Genomic DNA, 25,556 nt, shown 5'->3' on the forward strand with positions numbered 1-25,556 from the left:
AATTGGACAGCACTTAAATGGAATAATGTTTCTACAATGCATTAAAGAATGTTTAAACAGCCAAAACCGGTTTGGCTCAGTGGATAGAGCGTTGGCCTGCGGACTGAAAGGTCCCAGGTTCCATTCCGGTCAAGGGCATGTCCCTGGGTTGCGGGCACATCCCCAGTGGGGGATGTACAGGAGGCAGCTGATCGATGTTTCTCTCTCATCGATGTTTCTAACTCTCTATTTCTCTCCCTTCCTCTCTGTAAAAAATCAATAAAATATATTTTAAAAAAATAAAAATAAAGAATGTTTAAACATTTTTTCTGGGAACTGAAGGGAGTTCTGAATAGGCAGTTTGGGAGTGATGATAAAGTATCCTTTGGGTTGTAACGCATGAGAAATTTTGTCAAGCATACATATCTTAAAACCACATAATAGTAAATGCAAGCAAGATTCTTCCTGTGAACATTTCTTAAATTAAGGGGCAGCATAAAATGACATGGGGCTTTAACATCATTAAATTTGGGTGTGACCTCGAGCTTCCACCGGTATTGTCATGAACCTTAAGTAAGTCCCTTCACCCTCCTGAGTTTACGTTTCTTTATCTAATAACAAGAGTAATCACAATAAAACCGGACCCAGCGGAAGGGTGTAGCGAGGCATCCGCAGGCGTTCTGTAAGCCCTGCAAATGGCAGCCTGTTACCCTGAGTTCAGTGCTTCCTGCGGTGGAGCTGGGAGTGTGCACCTGGGCCCCTTCACTGGAGATTTCGGGGAAAGCTGCTCTGGTCTCAGGCCTTGGGCTCCGTGGGCATCCCTGGCTGAAGAGCAGGACCCTCCATGAAGGCACGGGAGCCGGGCGGCCCTGCAGCAGGGAGGCCAGGCTGGGAGCACCCGAGGACGCTGTGGGTGGTCCCCGGATATTTAAGTGAAATGTCAGCCGGGAAAACAAAACCGTCCCTTCCCGCCTCTTCCCCAAGGCACCTGCCGAGGGGTCATTACATGAACCAGTTTTGTCTGAAATCCTAACATTCGAGAAGCACGAGGAGGCCACCTGAGCTGCTGTGGAAAGTTCTCTCTCGAAAATCAGTGCCTGCGAGCAAGGGCCCCGCTCAGAGGACCTGAGGCGGCTGAGGTGCCGAGGCTGGACTCCGGGGCGCCCCGTCGCCCGGAAGCCGTGTCTCCATCCTCCCTCCACCCTGGGCTCAGCTCCCAAACCGCCATGGTTTTCTTACTGGCGGTCGGATTCCCAAAGGGCACGGACTCCCGCCTTCCACCTTGAAGGGTTCCGCGCAGACCCTTGAGTCGCCAGCGGCACTGCGCCTGCGCCAGGCTGTGCGAGGGGCGGGGCCAGCTCTGCACCTGACCTCTCCTTGGCCCCGCCCACTCCGGGATTCTTCGCCTGCAGATTCATTCTTCCCAAAACAGACTATGGAGTGCTAGGGAGTTAGCACTAACTGCTGAATTTTTAGAAATGTTTCCACTTCCTGACTCTGAGAAATGACCGCTAAAGATGTAATCCTTTGGCCGTGCCGTCAAGCGCTGGTCCGCGCGGGGTCATCCCGGCACGGGTCCCCTCAGCGCTCCCACCACCCGCCTACTCCCACCCCAGCCCCACCCCCGCTGCAGAGCAGAGCTGTACAGAAGTCGGGTGATACACACCGACAAGGTAACCCTGGGTTATAAATTAGGTGAAAGTCATGACAGGCAGAGTGAGGTGAGGCGGGCGGGTGGGGACTGGAGTGACTGGAGGGCTTACTGGACGTGTGGGAGGGAAGAGTCTCCAAGAAGATGACATCTGAGAGGCACCAGCCACGGAGAGCAGGACAGGAGTAGTGCCCAGCCAAGTGCAAAGGTGCTCGGTGGGGGAGTGCCCGGGGCAGTAGAGGAGCCGAAGGCGCTTCTCGTAGCTGGAGAACTGAAATGTTCAATGGGGTGAGGTGCAGAGTGGAGCGGACCAGGTACAATAGGAAGCCAGCAGCCAGATTATGAAAGGCGCATAGACACTTGGATAAAGTCTGCAGTGATATGCATTGAAAGGTTTTTAGAAGGTGACCTGATACATTGTGATAGATGTTATAACAAGACCACTGGGTAAAGGGGGAATATCTATCTGCCTTGACTTATGGGGGAGATAAAACTGTCAGAACCAATTGTGGGAAGCCTTGGTTTCTGTTCTAAACCTCTTTCCCTCCAACGCTGGGGCTGTTTGGAGCAGAGGAAGCAAAGGAGTTTCTAAATGAGAAAACCAGCAGCTGCAGGACTCCAGGGCAAGGCCAGGCATTCCCAGGTTTCCTGGGCCTTGAGTCACTGGCAGTGCAGCAGGCAGCGCACAGGAATGTGTCCAGGCCAATGGTCTGGCAGGGGGGTGGGCAGCAGGCAGGCAAGGACAATGCAGCACTGGACCCTCAGTGCAGGCCCCTTAGGGTCCCCAGCTGTTACCCTACAAGGGTGGGGGAGGGGGGGAGACAGACCCTTTTTGTACTTCCAGGCTCCACCCTGACCCCCAAGTAAAATGATCCTTGGGAGGCTCAAGGGCTGCCTAGGGGCTTCTGAAGAGGATGTGGGAGAAAAAAATACAACTTTCATTCCTATTGATTTGTATTTTACTCTGGACTTTTAATTTATTGTGGGTTTTTTTTTTTTTTCAAATAAGCAGCACATTCAAATGCTTTAAAAATGTAAAGATACAAGGATCTTGAAGAGATATTGGTACCCCCATATTCATTGCAACATTCTTCACAATAGCAAAAAGGTAGAAGCAAAGGTAACAAGGGAGGACAGAATAAACAAAATATGGTATATACACTGGAATATTATTCAGTGCTCCCACTTGCTACAATATGAACTTGGAGGACACTATGCTATGTGAAGAAAGTCAAAGACAAAATGGCAAATACCGTATGATCCCATTTGTATAAGGTGTCAGAGTGGTCAAATTCACAGGATTAGAAAGGAGAGTGGTGGTTGCCAGGAGTTGCAGAGCAGGCATGGGTAGAGTTTCAGTTTCGCAAGATGAAAATGTTCTGGAGATGGATGGTGGTGATCATTGCACAACACTGTGAATGTACTTAATAGTGTGGTAAAGTCCTGGTGTGGCGGCAGGGAAGGACTGGATGGGATCAATGGGGGGAAAAGGAGGATATATGTAATACTTTCAACAATAAAGATTTTTTTAAAAAGTCATGGCTAATAATAATGAAATGGTCCATGAAAAAAGAATGATGGTTGAATTGAGGCACATACCTGGTAATTTACTATACTTCTGGGGCTCTGTGAAAGTAAAATTGGACAGCACTTAAATGGAATAATGTTTCTACAATGCATTAAAGAATGTTTCAACATTTTTCTGGGAACTGAAGGGAGTTCTGAATAGGCAGTTTGGGAGTGATGATAAAGCATCCCTTAGGTTATAACGCATGAGAAATTTTGTCAAGCACACATATCTTAAAACCATGTAATAGTAAATGCAAGCAAGATTCTTCCAGTGAACATTTCTTAAATTAAGCGGCAGCATAAAATGACAGGGGCTTTATCATTATTAAATTTGGGTGTGACCTCGAGCTTCCACCGGTATTGTCATGAACCTTAAGTAAGTCCCTTCACCCTCCTGAGTTTACGTTTCTTTATCTAATAACAAGAATAATCACAATAAAATCGGACCCAGCGGAAGGGTGTAGCGAGGCATCCGCAGGCGTTCTGTAAGCCCTGCAAATGGCAGCCTGTTACCCTGAGCTCAGTGCTTCCTGCGGTGGAGCTGGGAGTGTGCACCTGGGCCCCTTCACTGGAGATTTCGGGGAAAGCTGCTCTGGTCTCAGGCCTTGGGCTCCGTGGGCATCCCTGGCTGAAGAGCAGGACCCTCCATGAAGGCACGGGAACCGGGCGGCCCTGCAGCGGGGTGGCCAGGCTGGGAGCACCCGAGGACGCTGTGGGTGGTCCCCGGACATTTAAGTGAAATGTCAGCCGGGAAAACAAAACCGCCCCTTCCCGCCTCTTCCCCAAGGCACCTGCCGAGGGGTCATTTCATGAACCAGTTTTGTCTGAAATCCTAACATTCGAGAAGAACGAGGAGGCCACCTGTGCAAGGGCCCGGCTCAGAGGACCTGAGGCGGCTGAGGTGCTGAGGCTGGACTCCGGGGCGCCCCGTCGCCCGGAAGCCGTGTCTCCATACTCCCTCCACCCTGGGCTCAGTCCCAAACCGCCATGGTTTTGTTTCTGTCGGTGGGATTCGCAAAAGGCACCACTCCTCCATTCCACCTCCAACTGTCAACGGCTGCTGCAAAACGCACCAACTCCCGCATTCCACCTCCAACTGTGAAAAGCTCCCACAAAGGGCACCAACTCCTGCATGTGTCCAGGCCAATGGTCTGGCAGGGGGTGGGGGGCAGGCAGGCAAGGACATTGCTGCACTTGACCCTCCCTGGAGGCCCCTGAGGGTCCCCAGCTGTTACCATACAAGGGTGTGGTATGGGGGAGCCAGATGCTTTTTGTCCTTCCGGACTCCATCCTCACCCCCAAGTAAAATGATCCTTTGGAGGCTCAAGGGCTGCCCAGGGGATTCTGAAGAGGATGTGGGAGAAAAAAGTACAACTTTCATTCGTATTGATTTGTATTTTACTTTCAAGTTTTAATTTATTGTGGGGGTTTTTCAAATAAGCAGCACATTCATATGCTTTAAAAAGGTAAAGTTAAAAGGATCTCGAAGAGATATTGGTACCCCCATATTCATAGCAACATTCTTCACAATAGCAAAAAGGTAGAAGCAAAGGTAACAAGGGAGGACAGAATAAACAAAATATGGTATATACACTGGAATATTATTCAGTGCCCCCACTTGCTACAATATGAACTTGGAGGAAACTATGCTATGTGAAGAAAGTCAAAGACAACAAGGCAAATACCATATGATTCCATTTGTATAAGGTGTCAGAGTGGTCGAATTCACAGGACTAGAAAGGAGAGTGGTGGTTGCCAGGGGCTGGAGAGCAGGCATGGGTAGAGTTTCCGTTTTGCAAGGTGAAAATGTTCTGGAGATGGATGGTGGTGATCATTGCACAACACTGTGAATGTACTTAATGTCACAGACGTGTACACTAAAAGATTTTTAAGATGGGCCGGGTCAGTGTGGCTCAGTGGTTGAAAGTCTATGAATCAGGAGGTCTCAGTTCAATGCCCAGTGAAGGCACATGTGTGGGTTGTGGGCTCAATCCCCACTAGGGTGTGTGCAGGAGGCAGCTGATCACTGATTCTCTCTTCACTGATGTTTCTATCTCTCCCTCTCTATTCCTCTCTGAAATCAACATAAAATATAGTTATTAAAAGGGTTAAGATGGTAAATATTATAGTATGGGCATTTTACCAAAATTTTTAAATAAGAAAAATGCAAAGAGTACAGAAGTCACTCTTCCACTTCTATCCAACAGCCATCCAACTTCTTCACCCAAAACACCTAACATCACCAGTCTTTGTGTGTCTTTCTGGAGTCTATGTATATACACGCAAATCCATAAGGAGATATAGACAGGTTCATATGAGGAGGAATTAACGCCCAATACACTGTGATACAGGGGTTCAGTGAGACAGACTTGAGACCCTTTGAGCTCTTATATTAATGAATGATGCCCTTATAATGATTGGGGACTTGACTCCATGCTCTAAGTCTTGCTCCGTGTAATATCAGCCACGCTAACATCCTATAGATTTTTGTGGGTATAAAATTCCTCGAACCCAGCATGTAAAGAGGACACATGTGTCAATATAGTGTGGGTTATTTGGGGGAGGAGGGACTTCCAATCAAAATAACAGATCCCTGGCCAGAGTGGCTCTGAGTCTTGTATGTTCTCCTGTACTCTAAAGATTGTATGTTGGATTCCTGGTCAGGGCAAACGCCTGGGTTGCAGGCTCAATACGTGGCTGGGGCCATGCAATCAATGTTTTGCTCTCATGTTGATGTTTCTTTCTCCCTCTTCTTTCTCTTCTCTCTCATATTTTTCACATATCTTTTAAGCAATTTAAAAGAACAAAACAGAATTTACTCAATCCCTGTGTTTCCATAGAATGGGATTAGGCCAGACTTAGTTGGACCATGTGTCCCATGGCTACAGGTTCTGTGGAGAGGGAGCCTGCATGGAATGCATCACGCTTATAGGGAAGGTGAGGCAGGGACATCTATACCACCACCATGAAAGCTGTTGGATGAAAAAAAATTATCTCATCAGAACAGGGGGCCCTTTTTCCATTACGTGCTGGTACCTGCTGAGCTAGCGATCTGGTGAGCTACTGAAAGGGGACAAGAAATGAGTCTCTAGGACGGTCCCATTTGTTTCTCCTCACCTCCTGGATTCCCCACACCGCACTGATCCCCATTCCCAGGCTGTGCCTTAAGTACACTATGTATTTGCTGGCTCACTGGTCAACCCAGAGAAAAACACTTGCTTTCATTCTCAGTAAGGAACTTTGGGAGGTAACTTAGGCAGGCATCAAGAGAACAACATCAGCAAACTAATTAACCACATAGGAACTGGAGGCCCTTACACTCTGCCTAGAACCCCACCTAACCACTTCAGATAAGAATTTCAAATTGTCCCTATTGATTTAACCTTTATTCATATTGAAAATCTCATCCTCATTAGACAATCCTTGTTGTATAGCTTCTGTGCCATGTTTTGCTTATATGTGGCGTTGAGAGGTCTAAATGTATCCCTTAGCCAAGGCGGCCACTTTCTCCAGCATAAGCCCTCCTAGAAAAAGACACATAAATATGAAATCTGCATTTCTCCTGCTTTCTCCTGCCACAAAACATGCTGGGCTGTTTCCCATTCCCACTGCTCCACTGGGGGACGCTGTGCTATTGTCCTGTGTGTGGTTGGTACCATTCTGCATCTCATATTGTTAAGCCAGCAGCATTTATCTGTGGTCATTTAGGTCAATTATTAAATCTTGTTCACTCAGAATTTCTTTTACTTACACAGGCATTTAATCTCATGACTTAATGTGATTTTGTAATGACTCTCCTCTCTTTGCAAGAGTGGAGGAACCATTATCACTTGGTGTCATGCAGCCAAGGATCTGTGTTGGATACAGAAGGAAGTTGGATAGTTACTGCTAACACATTTTTCTTTACCCTGTATCTTCAGCAATTCCCTGGTAGCTATCCAACAGGTTAGAGGGGTTTCTGTTGTGGTTTGTTTTACAAAAGACTTTTGATTCTTTATTATTTTTATTGATTTCAGAGAGAAGAAGGGAAAGAGAGATGCTCCCCTACTACCCTGACATGTGCCCTGACCAGTAATCCAACCATAGACTCCTGGTAAACGATACAACATTGAATCAACTGAGCCACACCAGCTGGGCTGGGAGTTTAATTTAAAAAAAATACCAAAACCTACTGAGAATTTTACACTAGCTTTTAAGGGTGAAGATCCTGCTACACCAGGACAGGGCACACATTTGTGTATGATCTTAAAAGCTTGGGGGGGCAAATAGGCTCAGGGACCCAAATATTCTGACAACCCCAAGATCTGTTGAGAGGGGCGAAAGTGAATGATCCGGTACAGATAGGTTAAATATGTTATAAATAACTGGTGAGCCAGGGGGACAGAGCACCTGAATAGCCTATACCCCTGGGAGAGGAGGTGTCTGCCAGTTCTCAGGGACTGAGTGTCTTGGGGAAACAAGGGAGAGAAGACCTCTTCACCTGGTTGGACCACACTGCTGCTTGAGGAAGTATTGGCTTCCCCAGGGATTCCAGCTTCAGCCCTGTTTGTCTTGCCTATGGCCCTTGTTATTTGCATATAAATACTTGACTATTTACACTATAATTCCTTACCTCAAGGCTAGAGTTAGCTATGAATTGATACATTTCAAATACATGCTTTATAAACTATACCAATAAAAGCCTAGGTCAGGGGTGGGCAGCCTTTTTGTGAGTGCATGCCAAAACCAACAAAATCTCTGACTCAAAATTCTTCTGCGTGCCAACCCTAATTTTTTGAAAACATGTTAGGCCTACTTGATATCTCTTAAGGTGTACATATGTGAAGAAACTTGAAGAGACCTGACCGATTTGGCTCAGTGGCTAGAACGATGGCCTGTGGACCAAAGGGTCCTGGGTTCGATTCCGGTCAAGGGCATGTGCCTCGGTTGCAGGCACATCCCCAGTGGGGGGTGTGCAGGAGGCAGCTGATCAAGGTTTCTCACTCATCGATGTTTCTAACTCTCTATCCCTCTCCCTTCCTCCCTGTAAAAAATCAATATATTTAAAAAAAAAGAAATTTGAAGAAATAATAAAATTCATTTGAGCGACAAAAACACAGTATATGATGATGAAAAATACATTTATTTTTTAATGTATACATGTACACTGCTAGTCCAACAGAAAACTTTATGACTCCGTTTGATATTATCAGTGGGACTTTTGCTGCTGCATCACTGATGACAGAGAAATTACATCAGGTTTATATTTTGTGACCTTCAGAGATATGCACGAGCTACTACTTTCATCCGTCAGGCTACTCCTATTATGAGACTTAACAAAATTCATCACTGAGAAGAAAGATTCACAAGTGTATGTGGATGAAACCAAAACACTAGTCGGATCTAGGAAGGCAGAGTTAAGGCAGAGGCATAGAAATTGCTCTTCCCCTCTCTCGTCAATCCATGTCTATGGTCTTTACGATAACTTGTTATGTAAAGTTATTTATTTATCTAAGATGTACCCACACTGAATTTATCTGTAAAATAAAAAAGTCGATATTAAGAAAAAAATTGTAAATGGGAGCTTATAACAAAGGGTCTCACGTGCCAGCAAAAGTTACTCATTATTATAACTCATTATAACTATTCATTATTTCCTCATTTTAGATAAGAACTCTAAGTGTTCCCAGTTACTTACGTTTTTAGGAACAATTCCTCCTCCTGAGACTTCCACTCCCCCTTCTTGCGTTTCTTGCTGCCAAACATATGGTTCAGCCAAACATGGCATCCGTGTCAGGGGTTGCCCACCCCTGGCCTAGGTGGTCCTCACGTCCTTGCATGCGACATCATCACAAGATGGCCGCCACAAGATGGCCACATGCACCACGCAGGCGGTGCCCAGTGGCCGCTCCATGTGGTGAGGCCTAGGGGTCCCATTGCTCCACATGGTGCGGAAGAGGCCAGTATGGGCATCTCCGCCACCTCAAGTAAAGTAGGCGGATCCCAGTGGAGGAGGCGGGTCGCTATAGCAGAGGGCAGCTGGGGGCAATTGGGCCGGTGGGGGGGCGGGGGGGGCAGCTGGGGGCGCTCAGGCTGTCAGGGCAGCAGTTAGACATCAATTGGGCTGGCAGGGGAGCAGTTCGGGTGCTATCAGGCGGGCAGGCAGAAGCGGTTAGAGGCAATCAGGCAGGCAGGCAGGTGAGTGGTTAGGAGCCAGCGGTCCCGGATTGTGAGAGGTATGTCCGACATCCCCCGAGGTGTCCCAGATTGGAGAGGATGCATGCCAGGCTGAGGGACAACCCCCCGCATCCCCCCCCACACACACACACGAATTTCATGCACTGAGCCACTAGTGCTTTATTAATATGCCTGAGGATGGGGTTCACTCTGGAGATTCATTCAGGAATTTATTAGAGTCTAGCAGCTCACTCATACGAAATGAGGAAGTGTCGCTACTTTTGATAGAGGATGCCCTCTCTGGCTCAATGGTCAACTCAGTGCTGGTGTTCTGTCGGCCTTGCAAGGCTTTTATGACAGTTCCTTCTAATAGGAGTTCTTCATCTGTCAAAAAAGAAGAAATCACATCTGATATTGAAAGACTCACGGGACAGCTATTTGTCAGTCCAGAGCCTACATCCCAGTCCAATATATAGGGACTCAGCAAATATTTGAGTGCCATTTGGAGAGGAGAAAAATAAACCCCAACTTACATCTATGATTGTTGACACAACAAAAGGAGAAACTGTCTCTTTTTTTAAAGTGGTTACTTAGAACATTCCCTAGCATGACATATGGTGACTATATTTAGGACTATACCATTGGGCCCCAAGGGCCAACAGCCAGTTACTGGAGGAAAGCCAGGGCTGGAAGACCCACTCAGTTAGACACTCTGCAGATCTACTGTGAACTCACATTCACGCACCCATCCTGTCCTGCTTCAGATGCAGAGGGGGCCTGAGCCTTCCTCTCTCCACTCTTCAGGATGCTTGTGTTCTTGCTACCATCACAGATGACCACGATTAACACCCACGGCTAACACGTCCTCTTCTGGACCCACCCTTCTGCACTAACTCACCTATTCCTCACTTGGGCCCTGCCTTCACATATGCCAGCCCCATAACAGATGGCTCTATACAGAAAAAACAATATGTCTACCCTCACTCTGTGCTTAAGATTTAGGCAGGTACTCGGGATGTACGTTAAGAGACTTGCCAGGTTGTGTACCACTGTAGAATCTTCTATATATATAAAAGCCTAAGCAACCATCGCAACTGAACAGGCGACCAAACAGGCTGTATGAGGCAACTAGGGTGGCAGGGGGATTAGTGAGGGGCAACCAAATGATTGAGAAGCAGGCTGCATGTGGTGACCAGGCCCACAGGGAGTTAGTGAGGGCTGACCAAACAACCAAGCAGCATGGTGCATGGGGCAACCAGACCCACGGTGGGGGGTGGGGGGGCCAGTTGTGGGCGACCAGGCCGGCACAAGGGGGGGGGGCGGGGGGCGGGGGGCAGTAAGTGGTGACCAGGCCAGGGGCAGTTAGGCTCGACCAGCGACAGGGGAAGAGCAGTTGGGGGCAACTAGGCTGGCAGGAGGGGCAGTTGTGGGTGACTTGGCCAGCAGGGGGGACAGTTAGGGCTGATCAGGCAGGCAGGCAGGCAGATGAGCAGTTAGGAGCCAGTGGTCCCATATTGTGAGTCAGACATCCTCCAAGTGGTCCCGGATTGGAGAGGGTGCAGGCTGGGCTGAGGGGATCCCTCATGTGCAAATTTCATGCACTGAACCTCTAGTGTTCAATAAATCTATGAAATAATTTTTGGGGTCCTAAAATACAGAAAGGGAGAAACAACTTTTGTCAGTTGCCTACTTTGCTATCATTTCATGTAATTTCTTATATTTTCAGCTTTACTTAGGGAACCATCTAAAGATTCTGACTGTGTGAAGGTCAAGTGTACCATTGAGCAGCTGGGTTTATTTTCCAGAAGAATTGAAAGTGTTGCTGGTGATGATAAGGGTCGGAGAAGGGGGTAACATTCGGGGAAAGAGGAGCATGGATGGTCTTGTGGAAAGTCCAAAACTGGGAGCTGGAGACCTGGGCTCTAGGTGACAGCTCTTAGCCCTTTCTGATCTTGTTTTTACTCACCTTAAAAGGAGATTAATATGCCTATTCTGCCCACTGTTGGGGAAGAAGGGAGTAATATCATTGGTCAAAACATTGTTTTGAAAAGTAAGCAACACTGACTCTATATCAGTAGCACAGATCACTGATAGAAACTTGTATTTAAGCTATCTGGGCATGAAAACACATTTGGGAAGTTATCAAGTAGCTGCCAATAAACCTAACGTGTGGAAAAATACTTAAAAGCACACGACTGTTTGGTGGATAGAACACCTTGTGCTTCAGAGCAAGTTCAGAGTTGCACAGTCTAAAAAGAAAGAGCCCTCCCATGCCATAGAAGGGCTGGGTAGCAGCTTCTGGTGATGGATCCAAAAACTGTCAGGTTCCAAATAAAACTTACATAAAACAGCATCATTTGTACTCTTTTCATAAACTTGCAGAAACAAACAAAATAAAAATGTATCTTCGTCTGTCTACACTGCAAAGGGCAATTGAAACCTAATGCATACAAAAGAGTTTACAAACTGTGACACACTAATGAACAATTTCTCTTTTGGAAGCAAAGCACCCGGCAGAGAGCACAACACACAGGACGTAGCCATTAATAGAAATACCCTTCCCTTCATCAGACTCTTAGCAAGGAGTAGTTCTTAATATTTTAGAGTTGAACTCTGAATAAATGAATAAAAATAATACGGTTACTTTATTTGCTTAAAATGTATCGTCATTGATTACAAATAAAGAAATTATACTAATAAAAGGGTAATATGCTAATCAGACCGGACATCTTCCAGAAAAAGCCAGGGTGGCAGGGAATGTGGCAAAGGCAGTTAGGAGTAATCAGGCCAGCAGGGAAGGGCAGTTAGGGGCGATCAGGACGGCAGGTAGAATGGGTAGGAGCAATCGGGCAGGCAGGCCCTTGATCAGTTAGGAGCCAGTGGTCCCGGACTGCAAGAGGGATGTCCTGGATTGGAGAGGGTGCACGCCAAGCTGAGGGACTCCCTGCCCGTGCACAATTTTGTGCACAGCGCCTCTAGTGAAAACATAAAATAAAAATAAAAAGTCTATCATCGGGCATTTCAGACTCATCACAAGGTGTGTTAGTCACACATTCAGTCTCACAATGCAGTTTCACTGTCTTGGCAAGACCTCAATATTATTTTTAAATTGGCAGAGGCAGCAGGCCAAATGGTTAGGTAAGATACTATAAATGGAAACATACAGAATTATATTAGTGACAAAGGAGTTACTTGGAAAATAGTTTTTTTTTAAGGTTAAACAGACACCTACTGTATGACCCAGCCATTTCACTTTCAGGTATTTACCAAGAGAAATAGAAGTATATTTCCATAAACAGACTTGTACATAAATATTCATAATAGCTTTTTTTGTAAGTCAAAAATTGGAACAACTCAAATAGCCATCAGTGTTGAAATATACTGATATATCCATTATTAATGGAATACTATTCAGCAATAAAAATGAATTATTGATATGCAAAACAACATGGACTAATCCTGCATAATAAAAGGCTAATATGCAAAACAACTGAATGACGAAATGACTGGTCACTATGATGCACACTGACCACCAGAGGGTAGACGCTAAACACAGGAACTGGCCCCTGGTGGTCAGTTCGCTGGCACAGGGGGAGCGCCTCTCAGCCAGAAGCTGGGCTCACGGCTGGTGAGTGCAATGGTGGTGGCTGCAGCCTCATCTGCATCCAAAGCAGTGCTAAGGATGTCTGAGTGCTGGCTAAGGCCCGCTTCCTACAGGGAGCCATCAGTTGGGCTTCCCCCGAGAGCTGGGCTGAGAGACCCCACTCCAGTGCACACATTTCCTGCATGAGGCCTCTAGTCTTAAAGTAATCATCTGAGTAAAGGAAGCCAGTAAGAGAGAGTAGATGTAGGTGTGCTGTTCTGTTGTGCTGTGTGTGTTTCTGTTGTGTGTGAGTGTCACTCGATGTGCCCTGTCATTTCCCCTCAGTCAGGGGAGTGGAGGTTGGGGTTCGGGTTTGGGAGAGCTCGGGTGAGGGCAGAGGAGGCGGGCAGGAGCCCGCAGCCATGGACTGGGTGGGTACCTGTAGGCGCTGTGCCTCCTGAAGCCGCTTTCCCTGCAGCCACTGGCTGCGCCGTCCTCTTCCTTGGGGTCCTCGGAATCCAGGGCCTCCTCTGCTTCCCGGCTTCGTCGTCCTCTTCTCCTTTGTGGTCAACGTACACCACACAGCATTGGGTCTGAGCCAGGGAGCCCCTTATGGCCCCAGGCGCTGGGGGTCGGGTCGGGTCGGGAGAGGTGGGGGAGGAGCTGGCGGCTGCTACCTGGGGTTACTGCTGCCCCCGCCGCTCCCCCGCCCCAAATCATCTAGGCCCCCACCTCAGCCACCTGGTCCTGCCGGGGAAGCGCCGCCAGGGGAGCGGAAGTGCCACCAGGAGAGCGGAACCCTAGATGGGTCCTCACGTGGGTGGGGGCGGGGCCAGCGCTGCCTGGGTGGACTGGCAGGTGGGAGGGGGCGGGGCCAGCGCTGCCTGGGTGGACTGGCAAGTGGGCGGGGGCGGGGCCAGCGCTGCCTGGGTGGACTGGCAAGTGGGCGGGGGCGGGGCCAGGGCTGCCTGGGTGTCCTGTCCCAGTGTCCATTCAAGTTGAAGCTGGCCGCCTGGTGCGGGCAGGAATGAGGCCCTAGGGAATTGCTGGGGCCTCACTCTGGACCGTCTTGAAGCCCTAAGTCCTATCCTCCAATTTTCTAGGTAACTGCTGGAACCAATGGTTGACAAGCAACAGGTACCACAGGCCTGGAGCAGCGTGGTCACCTGAGCTGCACCTCCCAGGAGCCTAGAACTGAATGAGCCTCACTGATGCACTAAAGCAGTGGTTCTCAAACTGGGGGTTGAAGGACCCTTTCACAGGGGTCACCTAAGACCATCAGAAAACACATATGTAATTACATCTTCTTTTGTGATTAATCACTATGCAATGAAAATACATCCTGCATATCAGATATTTACATTATGATTCATAACCTTAGCAAAATTACAGTTAGGAAGTAGCAACGAAAATAATTTTATGATTGGGGGTCACCACAACATGAGGAACTGTATTAAAGGGTTTCGGCATTAGGAAGGTAGAGAATCACTGCTCTAGAGGGAGATGTGCATGCTGTCCAGACTGATGCCTCCCTGTTGCTGTTATGAGTATTTGCCTTTTAATATTAATTTGGAGAAATACTATTTATTTATTTATACTAGAGGCCCAGTACATGAAAGTCGTGCATGGGTAGGCTGCCTAGCAGATGCTGGGGGGAAGGGGGAGAAGGGAAGAAGGGGGGGAGAGTTGCAGGGGGGGCGGGGTGGGTGGGGAGGGGCGGGGTGGGTGGGGAGGGCCTCCCTCCCCTGGCTGCCAGGTGGGACCTTCCTTCCTTCCATGCTGCCCCCTGGTTGTAGCGCACATCATACTGAGCCATCGAACTTACGGTCTCCCAGTCGAACTCCGGAGGAGACAGTTTGCATATTAGCCTGGAAAAACCCCATACAGTTTTATATATTTACATTCCATACCCTGCTAAATTTGCAGAAATGAAAGATTTTGCTACATAGCAACACAAGCAACTAAAGAATCTATGTTAGATACTTTTGTTTCTGAAGTCTCTAGGCTATTTCCCCAGAATGTGCTCCAGCTTTGTAGCAAATACCTTTTGTTACCAGTCAGGGCACATACCTAGGTTCAATCCCAAGTAGGAGGTGTGCAGGAGGCAGCCGATCAGGATTCTTTCTCACTGATGTTTCCTCTCCTCTCTCTCTCTCTCTCTTCCTCTCCACTCCTCTCTGAAATCAATAAAAATATATTTTTAAAAGGTTAAGATGGTAAATTTTAGGGTATGTGCATTTTACTACAATTTTCATGCATTGGGCCTCTAGTAAAAACATAAAAAGTACAGAAGTCACCCTTCCACTTCTGTCTTAACATCCATCCAATTCCTTCACCCAAAACACCTAACATCACCAGTCTTTGTGTATCTTTCCAGAATCAATGCCTATACAAGCAAATCCATACATACATGTAGACAGGTGCATATGAGGAGGAACTGAGGCCTAATACACTGTGATACAGGGGTTCAGTGAGACGGACTTCAGACTCTCTGAGCTCAAATATTAACCAATGATGCCCTTGTAATGGTTGGGGACTTGAGTCCAAGCTCCAAGTCTTCCTCTGTATAATATTAGCCCCACTAACTACCGATAGATGTTTGTGGGCAAAAAATTCCTTGAACCCAGCATGTAAAGAAGACAAATGTGTCAATATACTGTTTTGTTGTTTTTTTGGGGGAAATAACCATCAGAATAACAACGGAGCCCAGGCTGGTGTAGCTCTGTGACTTGGGTGTCCTACCATGCACCTGAAGGTGGTTGGTTTGATTTCTGGTCAGAGGATATACCTGGGTTGCAAGCTTGATCCCCGGTAGTGGGCATGCGACCCATGTTCTCCTCTCACATCTATGTTTCTCTCTCTCTCCTTCTCCTTTCCCCTCTCTCTCAAATTAAAAAAAAGTATATTCATAGCAACATTCTTCACAATAGCAAAAAGGTAGAAGCAAAGGTAACAAGGGAGGACAGGATAAACAAAATATGCTATATACACTGGAATATTATTCAGTGCTCCCACTTGTTACAATATGAACTTGGAGGACACTATGCTATGTGAAGAAAGTCAACGACAAAAAGGCAAATACCGTAAGATCCCATTTGTATAAGGTGTCAGAGTGGTCGAATTCACAGGACTAGAAAGGAGAGTGGTGGTTGCCAGGGGCTGGAGAGCAGGCATCGGTAGAGTTTCAGTTTTGTAAGATGAAAATGTTCTGGGGATGGATGGTGGTGATCATTGCACAACACTGTGAATGTACCTAATGTCACAGACGTGTACACTAAAAGATTGTTAAGATGGGCTGGGTCAGTGTGGCTCAGTAGCTGAAAGTCAATCTATGAATCAGAAGGTTACAGTTCAATGTTCAGTCAGGACACATGCCTGGGTTGTGGGCTCAATCCCCACTAGGGGGTGTGCAGGAGGCAGCCAATCACTGATTCTCACTTCATTGATGTTTCTATCTCTCCCTCTCCATTCCTCTCTGAAATCAATAAAAATATAGTTTTTGAAAGGGTTAAGATGGTCACTATTATAGTATGGGCATTTTACCACAATTTTTAAATAAGAAAAATGCAAAGAGTACGGAAGTCACTCTTCCACTTCTGTCCAACAGCCAACCAATTTCTTCAGCAAAAACACCTAACATCACTAGTCTTTGTGTGTCTTTCCAAGTTTATGTATATACACGCAAATCCATATTAAAATATAGACAGGTTCATATGTGGAGAAATTAACGCCCAATACACTGTGATACAGGGGTTCAGTGAGACAGACTTGAGACCCTTTGAGCTTGTTCATATGTTAACAAATGATGCCCTTGTAATGGTTGCGAACTTGACTCCAGGCTCCAAGTCTTCCTGTGTATATCAGCCATGCTAACAACCTATAGATTATTGTGGGTATAAAATTCCTTGAAGCCAGCATGTAAAGAGGACACATGTGTCAATATAGTGTTTGGTTGTTTTGGGGGGACACTTCCAATCAGAATAACATAGCCCTGGCCAGAGTGGCTCTGAGGCTTGTATTTTCTCCTGTACACCCCAAAGTTGTCAGTTAGATTCATGGTCAGGGCACACGCCTGGGTTGGAGGCTCCATTCCCGAGAGAGGGCATGCAAGGGATGTTTTGGTCTCATATTGATGTTCCTCTCTCCTTCTTTCTGTTCTCTCTCACATTTAAAGAAAATCTTTTCAAAAATTTAAAAGAATGTAACAGAATTTACTTAATCCCCAAGCTTCCATAGAAGGGGATTAGGCCAGACTTAGTAGGACCATGTGTCCCATGGCTACAGGTCCTGTGGAGAGGGAGCCTGCATGGAATGCATCACGCTTATAGGAAAGGTGAGGCAGGAACATCTATACCACCACCATGAAAGCTGTTGGATGAAAGAAATTATCTCATTGGAAAAGGGGACTATTTTTCCATTACTTGCTGGTACCTGCTGAGCTAGCAATCTGGTGAGCTACTGAAAGGGGACAGAAAATGAGTCTCCAGGACGATCCCATTTGTTGTTCCTCACCACCTGGATTCCCCACACTCACTGATCCCCATTCCCAAGCTGTGCCTTAAACACACTATGTATTTGCTGGCTCACTGGACAACACAGAGAAAAACACTTGCTTTCATTCTCAGTAAGGAACTTTGGGAGGTCACTTGGGCAGGCACCAAGAGAACAGCATCCGCAAACCAAATAACCACATAGGAACTGGAGGCCCTTGCACTCTGCCTAGAACCCCAGCTAACCATTTCAGATAAGAACTCCAAATTGTCCCCATTTACCCTTTATTCTTATAGAAAATCTCATCCTCATTAGACAATCCTTGTCATGTAGCATCTGTGCCATGTTTTGCTTGTATGTGGCATTGAGAGGTCTAAACGTATCCCTTAGCCAAGGCGGCTGCTTTCTCCAGAAAAAGCCCTCCTAGAAACAGACACATAAATATGAATTCTGCCTTTCCCTTGCTTTCTTCTGCCACAAAACATGCTGGCCTGTTTCCCAGCCCCACTGCTTTACTGGGGGACGCTGTGCTGTTGTCCTGTGTGTGGTTGGCACCATTCTGCATCTCAGATTGCTAAGCCACCAGCAGTTATCTGTGGTCATTGAGGTCAATCTTTTTCACTCAGAATTTCTTTCACTCACTCAGGCATTTAACTCTCACCGACTTAATGTGATGTAGTAATGACTCTCCTCTCTTTGCAGGAGTAGAGGAACCAGGACATTCACTTGGAATCACGCGTCGAAGGATCTGTGTTGGACACAGAAGGAAGTAGGTAGGTTTGGTGCTGGGCTGAGCTGGAGGGAGCGGAGGAGCACACACATGACCCGCAGTGGGGTCCACAGAGGCTGAGGCAGGACAAGTGAATGGAGAAGTCGCCCCAAAAGTATGTTTCCTGAAATAAAGTCCTGAGGAGGAAAGAATTGGTCAGTTACTGCTCACACATTCTTCTTTATCTCCAGAAACTCCTTGATAGCTGTCCAACAGTTAGGAAGGGTTTTTTGTTGTGGTTTGTTTTTCAAAAGACTTTTGATTCTTTATTATTTTTATTGATTTCAGAAAGAGGAAGGGAAAGAAACATGCTCCCCTACTACCCTGACATGTGCCCTGAGCAGTAATTCAACATGGACCTCCTGGTAGGTGAGACGACATTGAATCAACTGAGCAACACTGGCCGGGCTGGGAATTTTTTTAATTAAAAAAAAAAATACCAAAAACCTACTGTGAATTTTACACTAGCTTTTCAGAGTGAAGAACCTGCTATTCCAGGACAGGGCACACATTTATGCATGATCTTAAAGGCTTGTGTGTGGGGGATGGGGGGAGGGGGTGGAAATTGGCTCAGGGACCCAAATATTCTGAGAACCCCAAGGCCTGTTGAGAGGGGAGAAAGTGAATGATCCTCTATGGATAGGAGGTCAAATGTATTATAAATAACTGGTGAGCTAGGGGGACAGAGCACCAGAATAACCTATACCAAGGGTGGGCTCCTTTTTGTGAGTGGGTGCCAAAACCAGCAAAATCTCTGATTCAAAATTCTTCTGCGTGCCAACCCTAATTTTTTGAGAACATGTTACACCTACTTGATATCTCTTAAGGTGTACATATGTGAAGAACCTTGAAGAAATCATAAAATTCATTTGAGCGACAAAAACACAGTATATGATGATGAAAAATATATTTATTTTTTAATGTATACATGTGCACTGATAGTCCGACAGAAAACTTTATTACTTCGTTTGATATTTTCAGTGGCACTTTTGCTGCTGCATCATAGATGACAGAGATTTTACATCAGGTTTATGTTTCGTGACCTTCAGAAATATGCACAAGCTACTACTTTCATCCATCAGGCTACTCCTATTATGAGACTTAACAAAATTCATCACTGAGCACAAAGATTCACAAGTGCATGTGGATGAAAACATGGAGAGTAACGCTGTTGCAGTTTTTTAAACAGAAAAAATTTTCTGCAATGGCATTTCAAGTCCTCAATAGATCGTTTTCGACACTATTGACATTGCTCTTCCCCTCTCTCGTCAATCCATGTCTATGGTCTTTAAGATAACTTTTTATGTAAAATTATTTAACTAAGATGCACCTACACTGAACTTACCTGAAAAATAAAAAAAGTCGATATTAAGAAAAAAATTGTAAATGGAAGTGTTAGGTCAGAGAGAGCCCAGGATCAGATACATGAAGACATGTGATGAGACAATGGGCTTCCCTGGGAATTTCTCACATGTCAGCGTGCCAGACAGATACTGGCTTCTCCCTGATGGCCCCCACACAGATACTGACTCCTTCCTGAATACCTTGCTGACCCCCTGCAGCTGAAACTTCCTCAGCTAGATACCTCAGCTCATGTCCCCGCCCCTCACCCAACCGCAGTATAAAAAAGCGCCCCCCCTCCCTGTTGGCGTGAATCCACGTGCCCTGTCTTTGGAGTACGTGGGTCTCCCGGGGATGCAGAAATAAACCTTTCCTTCTCTTTTCTTTTCTGATTCACTCGAATCTTTATTTCTTATGCTGCCTCCTGAGCCACCTAACCTAACATTTGGTGCCTTGAAACCTGGGTGACGTGAGCACCTCATTTGGCCGTCCCTCTGCAGCTTGGGGTGCCTGCCTCTTCCTCCTTGTAGCTCTGGACCCATCAGGACCTCATCTCTTCAGCTCAGCAACTTTTCCCAGTTTGGCAACATCAGCGCTGAGTCCCATTCCACCCCTGTGCCGGTCCCAGGTGGCCACCTGCCCGCCAGCATCTCTGTCCATAAAACGCGGCAGAGTCAGAGATTGCCTCTTTCCGGACCCTTCCAGGAAGGCTCCTCCGGACCAGGGAAGTAGTGGAGACGTCCCTACATTTCCAGGCCCAATCGTCCTTCCGTAGCGTGGGTTAAACTGCTGGGACACCAGCCTTTGGCCCCTCTACAGGCCACGGGATCAAGCACAGGGGGAATCCAAATTCCAAACCTGACTGAGCACACCTCTAGGGTGCCGGCTCACCGATCTGGCTAAACACTATGCCTGCCCCGGAACTGCGTCCTATTTCTGTAATGTGGCATGGCCTCAGTCTGAAAATGGGACCTTGACTTTACCATCCGCACCGATCTCAGGAATTTCTGCCAGCGAACTGGGAAATGTGCCCAAGTCTCTCTCTCTCAGTCCCTCTCTCCACCCAGTCTGTGTCCCCATCTCTTCCCCCCACAGTTCCTTCTGCGGTCTCTCCTCGCCTGGTCCTTCCTCCTCCCTCTGGGCTGTCCCTGCACTGCCCAGCGGCCTTGCGTGCCTCCGAGCCCGAGGTGTCTGTGGTGCGTGGGGGTGTGGGTTCATGTGCTGTGTGTGTGTGGTGGCGACGGCACTGCCATCGTCTCAGCGTCCTCCCACCCCACCCCCCCCCCCTACACTGGAGACCACCCAGAACATCCCCTGGCAAAAGCCGCCTGTTCTCCCACCAGCTTCTGTGCCCCTGTCCATCCACACTCTCCCCTCCTCCCTGCCAGACCCTCCTCCAGCCTCGCCTTCTCTGCAGCCTCCTGGCCCCGCCTCCCTTCTTCCATCCGCCCCCACAGAAGCCAAAAACTCAAAAGGCCTGGACAACAACCCCACGCTCCTGCACGCTACCGCTGTGTGCACTGCGCCCTCGTCCTCAGGCTACACACACACACACACACACACACACACACACACACACACACACACACGTCTGTAGGCTCCACCTTCCTTCTATCTCTCCTCCCCTTTGCCCCGCCCCTGGGAGGTTGTGACTTTTAACTACAATTGAGAAGCAGCTGGTGTCTTTCTCTGCCAACCCCACTGCGTTCATCAAAGAATTCCGGTAACTCTCCCACGCCCACCCAGGCCACCTCTCCCGCTCTCTCCCCTCCCCTTACGGGCCTGCCTAGTAACCTGTACCCCATGCAGTACCCTCTGTAAATTCTAATTGCCCGCCTTCCTCTGTGCGCTCCACCGAATCTCCTCCCTCATGACTGCCAACACTTTAATTCACAGGTGGCCGGCCAGTTCCCTTTGCGAGAGGTTGCAGCTGGGCTCTCTTCAGACCCTCTTAACCAGCAGCTTCCTTCTCCTCTATCCCTGAAAGCCCAAATCCTGAGAACGTTAGCTCCAAAACAGCCTCTTCCCTCATACCCCGGTCCGAGATCAAGTGAAAAATGGCCTTGAAGGTTCTTAATGCCCCTGAGGAGCAGGCACAGTCAGAATGGCAGGCCTGCCTTTCACAGAAGGTAGATCTGCAGACACGCCTTGGTTTTGGCCCTGAGGTCAATGGCAGCCACGCATGGCCCTAAGGGGGCTGTGCGCAGTGGGGTGCAACAAAAGGAACGCCACCGGAGAATGCTTCAAATGCAGAGATGAAGGCCACTGGACAATGCAGTGCCCCCAGCCCCAGGCTCCAACCAAGCCCTGCCCAGCGTGTGGTCAAAGCTGCCACTTGAAAAGTGACTTCCCCTGGAAAGGTGGCAGGCCCTCTGCACCCCAGTGTGGAGGGGCCACCCTTCCAGGTCATGACCCACCGCTGGCCATGCTGGGACTGGCTGAAGACTGAAGATGCCCAGCCCCGACGGCCCCCACCACCATCGCCGAGCCCAGGGCTGCACTGAAGGCAACAGGTCACCTTCCTGGTCGACATGGGGGCTACCTTCTCTGTCCTGCCCTCCTTTTTAGGGCCCCTTTATCCTTCCAAGATCTCGGTCATGGGTATTGATGGCAAATCCACCTGCCCGCTGGCCACCGGACCCCTTCCCTGCCTCCTTGATGATAGCATGCCCCGTGCCCCTTTTAGGACGAGATATTCTCACCATCCTAGTGGCCACTGTGCCCTTCAGACTCCCTGCTCCTGTCCCCCTTTACAGGGATGCCGACCATCCACTGCCACGAGGCCCCTTATGGGGCCCTGTTGTCCCAGACCTCAGTCTCGCCTACCTCAGTGGCCTACCTCAGTCTCGCTGTGAACACCTGATCTCCTTATCTCCTCCACGACTGTCCCCTTTTCTTAACTGAGAACTACTCTGACCTCAGCGCCTTCTCGCCCCATCCCGCTCCACCCTTCCCAAAGGAAAAAATGCAGCAGTTTTATAATCCAAGCTGCTAGAGGCCTGGAAACAGGCTGCACGACCTGCTCCCTCCCTCCCCGCCTTTTCTCCAACCTCCAGATCCCTGGCTTCCACTGCTCTGTCCCTTTCTCTTTTCCCTTGGATAATAGCACATTCTAACATTTCCTCTCACTTTCACTGCAATACCTACCTCTCTCAGGCTCACCAAATGCCTCCCACCATCCCTGAAGAAGATTCGGCGACACCATCCAGGACCTGATGGATGACCCATCATTCCTCACAGGCTCTTACCTGGCAAGGGACCCTCCAATTTTGCTCAGGTTTTTTATATTTTCAGGTGAAACGGACATGGTATGATGAGGGAGTCATCAATTCTACTGTCTGGGATGGGAAATCCTCTAGTGTCACTCTCTATTTATGAACCCTGGACCTACTCCTATGCCCACCCTCAATCACACAACTTTCCATGTACTCTCCAACATCAATCCCTCCTCTTCTACATCCTGCTGGATTTGTCTGTCACTGGCTCGAACCCTCATCATAGCCATTCAACTCCAATGAATTGGACCATCTAACTAAACTCTCTCTAGAAATTCACAGCTCCTGGCCAGACCTCCTGCCCATGGCCCTGACCAAACTCTGCTACACCAAGGAGCCCCGCCTTCTTAAGTCCTTTTGAGCTCCTATATGGGAGACCCTTCTTGCTCAACCACCGTCTCCTTACTGATCCCCCTCCCCTGGGAACCTACATCCACAAGCCTTGGAGCCTAGGTGGACGGGACCTCACATCGTGATCCTTACAACACCCACCGCAGCCAAGCTGCTCGGTGACCCATCGTGGCACCACCTCTCCAGGCTCAAGAGGACTCCGGTGCAGCGTGACTTCTGTAAATGTGAGGTGTTGGGACCCACTAAAGTCCGCCTCAGCCACCCACCCCCTCCTCCTTCTCCTCCTGGCCCTGAGCAACCTACACCAACCCCTACCTGCTTATGTGTGGAGGTTCAAGGTCCATGAAACTTACCACCAGAATGGCAAACAAGTCACCCAGCAGGTAGGATCTCAGGATTGCCCCCTGGTCAGATGCCAGACAGGGATCAGGGTGACATCCGGTCAATATACAATGGTGGCTGACCCTATGCCTGTTTTGCTTATGACCAAGAGGACCCAGACAGGTGTAATCAAGATGTTGACACCTATGGGGGTTGCCGCTGGAGAGACTGTGTTGTCAATGATGCCTACAGGGGTGGCTCCTTTATCGGGGAGAAGGGGGCCTTCCACATCATAATCCGAGATCCCTGAGACCAGCAATGGGTTACAGGTGTTGTGGGAAAGCTATACTTAAGTAGTTGGAGCTCAACCCCTTCAGGGACCATTTACATCTCCTGGGAATATGACCTGGCCCAAGAGGCCCAAGTCCAGGTCTCCAACAGCATCCTACAGGCCGAACAGTCCCTTAAAGGGAAGCTGCCTGACTCCCCCCAAGTAGAAGTCCTGTCTTCTTGGCTCCGACTTATTCAACACACCCTACTATTCCTCAATGAGACCCACACCCTGCCCAATGTCTCGCACTGCTTTCTATGCACCTCTCTCCGAAGGTCTTTGCTGGCTGCCATCCCACTCACGACTTCTCCAAGAACCCAAGGGAAAGGTAAATGTCAGCCTCCTGTGGCTGGCATTCCCCTTTGGGAACCTGAAACTCCAGAGCCCACCCTGCCCCCAAGGATATGCTACCAGACCAGTAATCCAGTAATCGGAGGGCGAGTCACTTGGAACTGCACCCAGAACTATATCCCATCCAGTTTCCCCAAGGCCAGCCTGGGTACCTTCTTTTGGTACAACGGCATCTTAAGCAACTGCATAAACTCCTCTGACCCCAGTCCTTGCTTCGTGGTCATGGTAGTTCCCCAACTAACCTTGTATGGAGAGTCGGAGCTCGCCTGGCTGCTCCCTCCATCCAGCCCCCGGGCCCCCTAGGCCGCCTTCCTCCCTGTCACTGGAGTATAGCTACCTCCATAGGCCTTGCCGGGGAGGGGGGGCGAGAGAGTCCTCAGGATTAGTCTGGTCATGGCTCAGGACTTTAATGACAAGCTCCAGTTAACCCTGGAGTCCACTACTGCTTCTTTAGCATCCCTACTGCGACACATAACATCAGTAGTCCAAGTAGCCCTACAGAACCAGAGCGCCTTAGACCTTCTGAGTGCAGAAAGAGGAGGAACCTGCATATTCCTTCAAGAAGAATGCTGCTGCTACATCAACGAGACTGGAGTAGTGGAGTAAAACGTAAAGACCCTGACTAAGCTGAGTGAAGAACTACATGCAGGACACTTCCAGGACAACTCTCCTTTCAGCTGGTTCCAAAGCCCCTTAGCTACCTGGGTCCTACCCAGGGTAGGGCCCCTGATTCTCATCTGTGTCTTTTTTCTCCTAGCCCTCTGCCTCCTCAAGTTCATCTGCTCCCGGATTTCGGAGATGTCACGGGTGACTGTGAACCAGCTCCTGCTTCATCCCTACACTCGGCTCCCCTCTGACCTGCCTCTACCTGACCCTGGCCTTTAAACAACCCCCACACCCCCGTGTCCCTGGTCAACTGGAAGTAGCCAGAATGAGTCGGCATCCCCTATCACCAAAAGGCCAGGATGTTAGGTCAGAGAGAGCCCAGGATCAGATACATGCAGTCATGTGATGACACAATGGACTTCCCCTGGAATTTCTCACAGATCAGCATGCCAGACACAGATACTGGCTTCTCCCTGACGGCCCCCACACAGATACTGACTCCTTCCTGAATACCTTGCTGACCCTCTGCAGCTGAAACTTCCTCAGCTAAATACCTCAGCTCAGGTCCCCGCCCCTCACCCAACCACAGTATAAAAAAAGCGCCCCCCCCCCCCCCCGCGGTTGTGTGAATCCATGTGCCCTGTCTTTGGAGTACGTGGGTCTCCCGGGGATGCAGATATAAACCTTTTCTTTTCTGATTCACTCGACTCTTTATTTCTTACGCCGCCTCCTGAGCCACCTAACCTAACAGGAAGATTATAAGAGAGGGTTTCACGTGCCAG

The 25,556-nt window shown here is 48.5% G+C and overlaps 1 long non-coding RNA gene across 2 annotated transcripts; it reads left to right on the plus strand.

Annotated features, from left to right (window-relative positions):
* The first annotated feature begins 1,381 nt into the window (after window positions 1–1,381).
* LOC139016771 (uncharacterized) lies at window positions 1,382–25,377 on the plus strand. 2 transcript variants are annotated; one of them, XR_011472719.1, is made up of 4 exons: window positions 1,382–1,652; window positions 18,132–18,202; window positions 18,487–18,563; window positions 24,926–25,377. It is a non-coding gene; the product is annotated as an uncharacterized lncRNA (long non-coding RNA). The 2 variants fall into 2 exon arrangements; XR_011472718.1 differs by lacking the exon at window positions 24,926–25,377 and having other exon boundaries at window positions 18,487–18,622.
* Window positions 25,378–25,556: the final 179 nt, after the last annotated feature.

The sequence above is a fragment of the Myotis yumanensis genome, unplaced genomic scaffold, assembly GCF_028538775.1.
Source record: "Myotis yumanensis isolate MYYU_CA2020_CCGP unplaced genomic scaffold, mMyoYum1.0.hap1 SCAF_9, whole genome shotgun sequence".
In the NCBI taxonomy this organism is placed as follows: Eukaryota; Metazoa; Chordata; class Mammalia; order Chiroptera; family Vespertilionidae; genus Myotis; species Myotis yumanensis.